The sequence below is a fragment of the Cnephaeus nilssonii genome (genome assembly GCF_951640355.1).
Source record: "Cnephaeus nilssonii genome assembly, chromosome: 10".
NCBI classification, from domain to species: Eukaryota; Metazoa; Chordata; class Mammalia; order Chiroptera; family Vespertilionidae; genus Cnephaeus; species Cnephaeus nilssonii.
Window position 1 is genome coordinate 13194920 of NC_137081.1, and position 9746 is coordinate 13204665.

Consider the following 9746-nt stretch of genomic DNA (forward strand, 5'->3'; position numbering starts at 1 on the left):
GGTGATGGAGGAGGCGCCTTCGCCTGATCAGCCAGTTGCCTCCCGCAGAGGGAGGCCAGACTGCGGCTAAGCGAGCCTAAGCCATCAGTAGGACATCCCCTGAGGGTTCCCAGACTATGAGAGGGGGCAGGCTGGGCTGAGGGGAGCCCCCTCTGCACGAATTTTGTGCACTGGGCCTCTAGTTATAAGCACCCACCCACAATGCCACTTAACCCTTCAAATTATGATTTCCTAATGATTGCAACATACTTCATTGAGATTATACATAAAAAGTTCCTTAACTAGCCTTCTACTGTTGGATATTTAGGTTGCTTCTAATTATTTAAAGTTATAAACAACTTGGGAAAAAAATCTTTGAACATAAAGCTTTCCTCCTTTTAACATTATTCTGTAAGTTAGCTCCCAGTGCTGTGGCCTTTGAAAAGGGAATGTTGGGTTAAGTATCTATCTCAGGAAGATGGCAATTAGCGGTAAAGTAACAAAGGAAATGTAGGACCTTCTTTTATAAACTAAATACATCTCAGGTAAAATCATAAAGAAAGGCCACGAAAAAAACAAAAACCATTTTGTGTCTGGAAGATGTGCAAACATGATGAGGTAATTTGAAACCCAGAGAAAGGTCCCTTGGCCTTTTTCCCCACAAAACAAATAAAAAATAATAATAGTGGATTAATTTAGCAACAAGTTTGTGGAATATTGGGTGAATGGGTTTGCTTTAAGTGAAAAGGGCCAATTTAAGAGTTATTGCTGATGAAAGTTCCATTATCAACCCTTCATTTGGTTTTCATTAGCTTTCATTTGAAGAAAATGATAAACCATTAGACAGAAAGCAATTGCTGCTCGCAGTTATCTGACCACCATAGGAACAATCGAGTTAGCCGAACCTTTCCCCCCAGCTACTTCTCTGCATTTAGCCATTAGTCCTCCATTAAGAGGGCCCAGGTACCAGCCATTCGAACAGGCAATCGATTAGGAGATTTCAAGTAGCAACAACAAAGGAAAGTTTGTTGTGAAGAACCACAAGCTTATTCATCTTTGAAAAGAGAGGGGGAAACACACACACACACACAGCCAAACTACATTACAACTCAATTTAGAACTTTTTCTTACCTTGTGATCTAAGGAGGGAAAATCAATTTTCATCTCAGAGCACCATTTTCTCCTATTAGATTTCTCTACAGTGGGCTTTCCAGAAATGATGCTTGATTATTTCTGAGTCACAACTACTTAAAATCCACATTTATGAACCATTTCCTAGGTAAAAGCTGAGGAAATTACAGCAAGTTCTTTGTGCCCTTATGTTCTCTCTCTTTTAGGAGTTTAGATCTAATCAGCAGCTGTAGCAAAGCCTGTTATGATCTTCCCTCAACACTTTTATCAGGACCAAGAATCTGAACCCTCACCTAAAGTGTTTCATAAACTATCAGGAGTCCCTTTGTCTTTACTTTTTTTCTTTTCTTTTCTCTCCTTCTTTCTTTTTTTATTGCCAGCTGGTAGTTAATCCAAATACTGTTTTAGACATAAATTGTCTGCAGGAATCCTCATCTGGCCAGCTGCAAATGCATCCCTTGAAAAACAAACAAGAAGCACTTACCAGTTAATTTTCTGAAAGCAGAGGAGCTATTGTGATGCCTGGGTGTGACCTCCCTGCTGCAGACTGAAACGCAGGGTGGTTTTCAGAACTGCTACGTTGTGTACTCTTTCCCTGCTTCCTCATTTGGCTTTTATCTGGCTTTTTGGAATGACACTGTAGAGGAGAATGATGCTGGGTTTCCTCTGAATGTGGTTCTTCCCTTCCTCCTCCACCCTCCATAAAAATTCACCCTGCTTTCCTGGAGGAAAGTGGGCAATGAGCATACTGCCCCAATTAATTCTTTTGCTCAGCCTGTGTGTGTGTGTGTGTGTGTGTGTGTGTGTGTGTGTGTGTGTGTGTGTAACTGAGATTTGTTTTTTTGAATGGAATCATCGCTATTGGCTGCAGTGCCGCAGGCTGAGGAACGAGGGGTGGGGGAGGCACCCCTGCCTCCTTTGTTTGGGTGGGCTTGAGCCTAGGAAAAGTCAAATTAAATCTCATTTCAACAATGGAATGAAAAGAACCTTAGAAATGTCAAAGGAGAGCTCTTCAAATGCCCTGGGTTTCAGTGTGTTTCTGAGAGGGAAGAGAATTGGAATCACATTGTCAGTTAGGCGAGCATTTTAGTTGTGTGTGTGTGTGAATTTTTTTTTTTTTTTTTTACTGAGGCAGGTTGAGAGACAGCTTGCCAGGCTCTGAGGAAATTAAAGGTTGGATTTTTTATCTCTCATCTCCCTCGTGGGCCTGGCAGATATGGGCTCGTCTGTGTATCTGAAACAGGACTCATAATTCAGAAATTCGCAGGGCGAGCTTTGGGGGGTGGGAGGGTGGCGGGGGGTGAAGGTGAGCAGGGCTTGATGTGGTTAGCTTCCCTCTGCAAGGCTAACGTGATTATTTGGGGAAGGTCTAACATCAGCTTGACCATGTGATATTGGAAATCGAATGTTATTAGGTCCTGAAACATGGGTGGGCCACCTAATTGAACATGGTTTGAGGAGCACACGGCTTTGTGTCTGACTGCTGTGCAAGACTGCTGGGAGCGCCGGGTGCCACCCCAAGTATTGCCTCTTTGGCATAAGGATTATTTTGAGCTGATTATTTTTGAAGAAACTGCAGACCCGGAAGAAGCTCTGAAAACAGGCAGTAGTTACCCTTTTGTGAGGGGGAAATCTACATTTATAAGAGACATTTACATCAGAAAGGGGGCCTGTATCAGGAAGAGAGCTACTACTGGAGATCATTTTTTCATCCGAGAGGCTTATCTGCCTGTCAGGGCAACCTTTGTCTCCCAAACATTTCCTCTTCTCACCTTCCTGTGAATTACCTTCCCCTCCTTTAAATCCCAGACCCCTATCCCTTTCCTTAGCTCAGGATCCTATATAATCCTCAATCTTCTGGCCACCATTTGAGGCTGGTATCTTTGTGGGTCTCCTGAATGCACGTAATTAAAGTTGTTTTGTGTTTTTTCCCCCCATCCTGTTCATGTCTTTTTACACGGGGTCTTAGCCAAGAACAATGAAAGGTAGAGGGAAAAAGCTCTTTCCTCCCCTCCAAGACCAAGTCTAGAAAATTTAAAGCAGTATTCTCTGTGTAGTGGGTAAGGGTGGAGTGGGAGCAAATTGGAATAACCCTGGGGGATGCTTTTTCAAACTACAAATTTCCCCCTGCCTATAAGGATGTACCCCCCCACACATTTTCCCTTGATTCACAACCCCTTGATTCCACAGAAGTAACCACTGTTAATAATCCTGGCATATCTCTTTTCAGTATGACCCCAGCATAGGTGTGCTGGTTGAAGGAGGTAGCAAATAGTAGAGTACTCTGTTGGAAACTCCTACCTAGTCACCAGCTCCTACCGCTTTGCATCAGCAATGTTAGTATTTACTACTCATTAGTTATACGCTACCTTCTGTAAAAGCACAATTTCACCCACGAAAGACATTTTTGAGAAGAATTTTAAGTTTTGGTTACTTTACATGGCTTCAAATTTATTTTTTGGCGGTAGAGCGGCAAGCATTGAGGAGCAAAGGATAGAGAAAGATGAGAAACGACATGTGGCAAACAGTTACTAGGTGCCAAGCATCGTTTAAGCACAGTACACACCGAAACTCAAGGAAGTGTACACATTTTTATGTTTTCGCTACCACCTAAAACAATAGAGTTGAAACATGATTACTTACCTTTGAAATTGGTCCGAAAAACTCAGGAACAGTAAATAAAATGTCTCAGCTGTACATTTGAGGAGCTCCCCTAAGATGTGTGCATATATATATGTGTATATATATATATATATATATATATATATATATATACACACACACATATATATATGCCTTACAGTTGGTCCATTATGCAAAAGTAGTTGAAGCTGAAGTGCCACCCTTCGTGCAGTGAGTGCAGTGGGCATCAGCCAGGCTGTTGGGTGGTGCATTGGTTACGCTGGCGAGTCAGTTCACTGGAGATCTAGTAAGATGGCCTCTACTGTACGTTGCAGAGTTGGAGTTCAGTCCCAGGCACTGACTCTACACACCACATTTATAGCACATAGAGATGCTATTCAGGGAACGAGATAACAAAGAGGGGTTCTGTGTGATCTTGTGCTCTGTGCAGTGGGTGTGCCCTGAGGGGTCCAGTAAAGGAGATGACGCTGACATTTCAAATGTGATCTTATCTTGGATACAAAAAAGGCAATAGACAGGCTCCCTTAAGGTAGAGATTGACCTTTGTAAGGTCTGGGATGAGACTTGACTATCACCATAACTCACTTTTAGTTAAAAATTATGTTCAGCTTGGCTGGTGTGGTTCAGTGGTTGAGCATCGACCCATGAACCAGGTAGTTATGGTTTGATCCCTGATCAGGGGTTGTGGGGTCGACGATACCCAGTAGGGGGCATGCAGGAGGCAGACAACCAATGATTCTTTCTTATCATTGATGTTTCTATCTCTCCCTCTCCCTTCCTCTCTGAAATCAATAAAAAATATTTTTAAAAAAGATACAGTATCTGTATTAAAATAATAATGATAACACTATGTAATAAGTAGGTGATATGCAAATTGACCATCACGCCCTCACAAGATGCTGCCTATGACCAGGCCGACAGGGAGGTTAGTGAGGGATGACCAAATGACTGAACAAGCAGGCAGGGAGGGGGCAGTTAGGGGCGACCAGGCAGGCGGGCATGCAGGTGAGCAATTAGGAGCCAGCGGTCCAGGATTGTGAGAGGGATGTTGGGGATCAGGCCTAAACCAGCAGTCAGACATTCCCCCAGGGGTCCTGAATTGGGGAGGGTGCAGGCTGGGCTGAGGGGACGCCCCCTCCCCCCCCCCCCCGCCATGCACGAATTTCATGCACCAGGCCTCTAGTAATAATAATAATCCTGTGTGGTTGGTTACTTTCGGTCTCTGCGTTTGTGTGGCCCACCATGCTGGCTTCCCCTGAACTTGTCAGATTTAATATGTGGCCCCTTTTCATCCCCACTGTCCCCTTTTGGTCATAAATCAATCCAAAGGATGCATTAACATCCGACACTCTTGATTGGATAATGTGGTCACACAGTACTAAAGAAGGCTTATTCTTAGGAAGTTTCTCTCCCCCCACCCCTTCATTAGTTTGTTCTTTCCGTTGTTTCACCATTTCCCCAACCAGGCCCCAAATTTTAATAAAAATGATCCTACCCATCTCCCTTCCTGTCCACCTCATCCCTCCCACCCCCAAATAATACACCCGTAATAGCCCAAAACTACACACTTGCTATGTTGCAAAAATGCAATTAACTATTGGGAAGAAGGAGATGCTCTCTGAAGATCTACAGCAAGCACGGCAAACCTGCGGCCCATGGTATGTAAGAAATTTAATAAAAATTTCGTAACTTAATTTTTACAATATTCTGGTATACATAATTATTAATAATGAACTACAATGTTCGCTAATGACTGATTACTATAATCCTATTGCATTCATTTCCCTTATATGCTTTATGTACAGGCGCGCCATTTCTCTCCACTAATACTAGCAGCGAATATTTTAGCAGCCAATTGCCACATCATTAGTCTTGGACTGACTTGTTTGGTGTGTGCCACAGAAAATATTTCGCTTTCAGAGAACAAGAAAAATAGGTTTATTTGCATTACGCTTATTAATTTGTGCCGTTGTTCAGTGTCTGATAAGTTAATGTTCAAGAAAAAATATCAATATTTATTAAAATGTTCTATTATCTTATGCTAACGATTACTCATTTATTTCAGCCCTTTGTAGTTAGCATGTGTCTATCGAAATAAACCTACGTTTCTATGAAAATTGAAGCTTTTGATTTTTTGCGGCCCACATAAACTTAAACCTTCTTTATTTGGCCCGTGTTAGCCTTTGAGTTTGACATGCTTGATCAACAGTGTCTTCTTGCTCTCCCACACATCTATTCTGCAAGTTGTGTCCCTCATAGAAGGCCCTTTGCTTTTCTCAGTAAAGTTCAGAATGGTTTGCCTTGGAACATACATCCTCCTCCCCCTCCCCTGGGATGGGTGTGCAAACTGTACAGCATGGAAAGGCTTTAAAGCACCGGGCCTGCTGTGGGGCACAGGAACTATACTGGCTCTTTAAAGGACATCTTCTCAAGCCACCTCTATGAGTCTAGAAGAACTCCCTTCTCCTCCCCACTTGAAACCCACAGTCAGGTGTGACAGGGGCAGATACTCAGGAGAATTAATTCTTGTCACATCCTCTGAGGGGTAGGAATGCCACGTCAACCTTGCCTCGTAGAAGGATATAACAGCCTAGGGGCACCTGACATGGGCTTCCTTTGCAGGGCCTAGGTCAGCCTCCTTAGAGTTTTCCCATTTCATCAGGAACATGAGTTCTCCAATGGAGCCTGTCTCTCCAATAATCCGCTCCACTCCAAGCGCCGGGGAAAGCCTCCTGGCTTTAATGACACTTCTTTCTCCTACTTTGATTTGCTCTCCTCTCCCTTAGCTTCAGAATCAGAATCAGGGGTGTGTGTGTGTGTGTGTGTGTGTGTGTGTGTGTGTATGTGCGTGCTTCTGATTTATCTGTCTCATGTATGGTTTTCTGTGACCGTAGAAACCCAGCAATAAGGTCAGGGAATTCAGGTTGCATTCCTAGAAGTCTTAGTGTCATCATCTGTCTTGCTGAAATGGTGGACCGCTGGGATGGGGTAAGATCATAACCTTAGAGGGAAAAGTCAAACCTGTCTGTTGTCTTTTTGCATCTAAGATAACAGACCTTTGAAATGTCAGAGTAATCTCATTTTCCAGAATGTTCAGGGCACACCCACTGCACCAGAGCCTGAGATCACACAGAACCCCTCATTGTTATCTTGTTCCCCGAATACCACCTCTCTGTGCTGTCAATTATTAACTGTTCTATACCACCAATGTGAAATAAGTACGTGTCTCTTTGTTTTACGTTGCGTCCAGTCCTAGAGATCCTACCCTTTGCTTTCTCCTGCCCCCTTAATCTACTGAGGAGAAGACAGAAGGAAACTAGGTAGACAGGGACGGGCAATGGGGGAGAGGAAATAGAACCAAGGAACCGACTGGGGAGAGTTACTAAGGCAACCCAGCTGGTCAGGGAAAGAAGGGCACACAGGAGACATCAACTTTAAAATGTATGTATGTTGCTAAGACAAGCAGCTTACAGAGATAACTAATCACAAGGCAGTGAGGCGTATTCCAAGAATGTTACTAAGGCAAGATTCTTTGAAAGAACCAATCAGGAGCTAGCAAGGCATGTGTCTGCAGACCCCTGGACAAAAAAAGTGTGCACGCGCGCTCTCTCTCTCCCCTCCACCCCCCCCCCCCCCCCCCCCCCCGCCGCCTCCAATCCAGGCTGCAACAGAGAATGGAAGCTCTGGACACTGGGCTGCTTTTGGAACCCCAGCTGCACCTTTCCCAGGACTGGCTTCTCTCAATAAACTTTGCTGCTGCTAACTGTTTTTGTCTACAAATTCATTCATCGATTTTGCGAGGCAAAGAACTCAGACCTGAACCCCACATTTTGCTTTCACTACCACCAATGGGTTTCATGTAACCCTCCTTAGGTCTTCTCTTTTTATTCTAATGTATAAAATAAGCTGCAAAACTGACATTCTTTGGTGCATTTTCTCAATCCACTGAGAATTTGCCTCTGAGGTTTGCATGTATCTTGCGTCAACATATTTACTTCTGTTAATGGTCATTTCTAATCTTTTTGTTGTTGCTGTTTGCACAAAAAAAAAGAAAAGAAAAAATCACCCCAGAACATAACCACTGGAATAGAGACAGTATACAAGTGGACAGTTTTTGAAGAAAAGAGACCGATCTGTGAAAAGTGGAAAGACCTCCCTGCTTTCCATTTGCTTCCTCTCGTCATGCAAGGAGGTGCCTGTCCCCTTGTGTACGTGCCTTTCTCGGGCCTGTTTCTTCAGGGTAAGCAGGGATGGAGATTAGACTCTGGGGCCTTGATTGGGTTGAACAGTGAGGCTGGACTCAAGCAAAGCTTTTCCTAGGCACTGAAACTGGACGCCCAAGCGGAGACTCAGTGGCCCTGGGAGGTCACATGGAGGAGCCATGCCAACCTGGCCATAAAGGGCAGCATTCATGCCTTTTAAACCAGAGGCTTCTTAAAGGCCACTGAGGACAAAGCCCTTTCCACATTCTTGCTTTTAATTCTGTATGGCCCCTGCAGGAACTGAGCCTTGAGGATGCTGAGTAAATATGCTAGAGGATTTAGCTCTACATCTTTTTAATTAAGATACACAAAGCTCTAATTACCTGCAGAAATGTCGGGAACAGCTTCCATTGTTATCTCTAATTTGAATAAACCTTCCCTTTTAATATGCCAAATGCCAAATCAAATGAGGTCCAAATAGGAGGATTTAGCCTGGTTTTCTTAACTAAATCTCAGATGCTCAGGGCCCGGAAGCTTTTGGAAAGGCAAAGAAAACACTCACCTCTGGAAAGGTGCCTGTGGCGGCAGCCGCCGGGAGGGACGTGGGCAGAAGCCTCGAGCTCTGTTCTCTGAATCTTTGTGGCTAATAACGTCTCTGGGAGAACTGGTTGCAGCTACCCCGAGTCTTGGGAAAATTATTTCCTCTTTTTTTTGTAACCAATGGAGGCCAATGATTCTCTTAATTTACTGCTCTAGAAAAAGAAATGCCGTTTGCCAGTGGTTAAATAAATCTGGTGTGTATCACTTAGTCGACAGGCATCTGGGTGACACCACCCTTGGCCTTGACTCAAGAGAAAGGATTGCTCTGGGAGTTCAGGCCGCTCCCAACTATTTACTCTAATTATGCTACTTTTCTTGTTAAACTGCACATTATGGTTATGATGTAAGTGTATCTGGATCTTCCTAAAATGTCACATTTTGGGATAGGAAAAGGTTTGGAGAAGAAAGCGCGTTTGCTTGACTTCTTTAACTGGTTCAAGCACTGCTTGCATTTTTCATTAGGAAAGTGGTAGCCTGGGGCATCCTGCAGCTGCTGATGTGTCCTGTTTGTGCTGTGCAGTGTTTTTTAGTGTTTGAATTAATTTCCATCATTTACAAATCAGGAGATCCAGATTATCGGCTCCTGAAACACACACACACACACACACACACACACACACACACACACACAGCCAGATCTGGTAACCACAGGCCTGTGTCCCACAAGGAGGCTGAGTACTGGCGGCTCCCAGTGCTGCCTGACCACCTCTGGCAGGTGTTACCTCCAGTTCCTCACCTTTCTCCCCTGCCCCCTGTCACTCACCCACAACACCCATCTGGACCCTCCGGGATTCTGCACCTTCAACCCTTGTGTCCCTTTTTAATTATTTTCCTGTTGAGTTTTTTTCAATTTAGGAAAATTGAGCACACAGAAAGCTAAGTCATCAAGCACTCATTTTTAATGCATAAGGAATTTTATGTTTGCTCATTTAAAAAATATGAATCCCCTAGTAAAATCTGAATGCATTATACAATATGAGGAAATTGACAAAACCGACTTAACCAGCTTAACTGTGGAACAGCAGTGTGCCAATGCAGGTGCAATGGGTAGGGGTCTGCCCACTGCCGGCAATAAAGGAGTGCACTGTCTGTAGGGAATTTAAAAGCAATAATAAAAAGCAGGGCCCTCCTGCTTTTATGTCTCAGCGATTCTAAACAAGGTCAGTGATGAAATACTCCTCCCCTCGAAAA

General features: G+C 43.9%; 1 protein-coding gene across 5 annotated transcripts in view; it reads right to left on the reverse strand.

Moving 5' to 3' along the window:
* CMKLR2 (chemerin chemokine-like receptor 2) overlaps nucleotides 1-8776 on the reverse strand; it is a 50615-nt gene extending 41839 nt beyond the window's left edge. For 2 of the 5 annotated variants that reach the window (XM_079782245.1, XM_079782242.1), the window contains exon 1: nucleotides 8518-8776. The gene's annotated coding sequence lies outside the window, so the exon portion shown is untranslated. Of the gene's footprint in view, nucleotides 1-1110; nucleotides 1567-1594; nucleotides 1787-8517 lie in introns of those variants that run through there. The other 3 variants (XM_079782246.1, XM_079782243.1, XM_079782244.1) reach the window with 2 other exon arrangements.
* Between the last annotated feature and the right edge of the window lie 970 nt (nucleotides 8777-9746).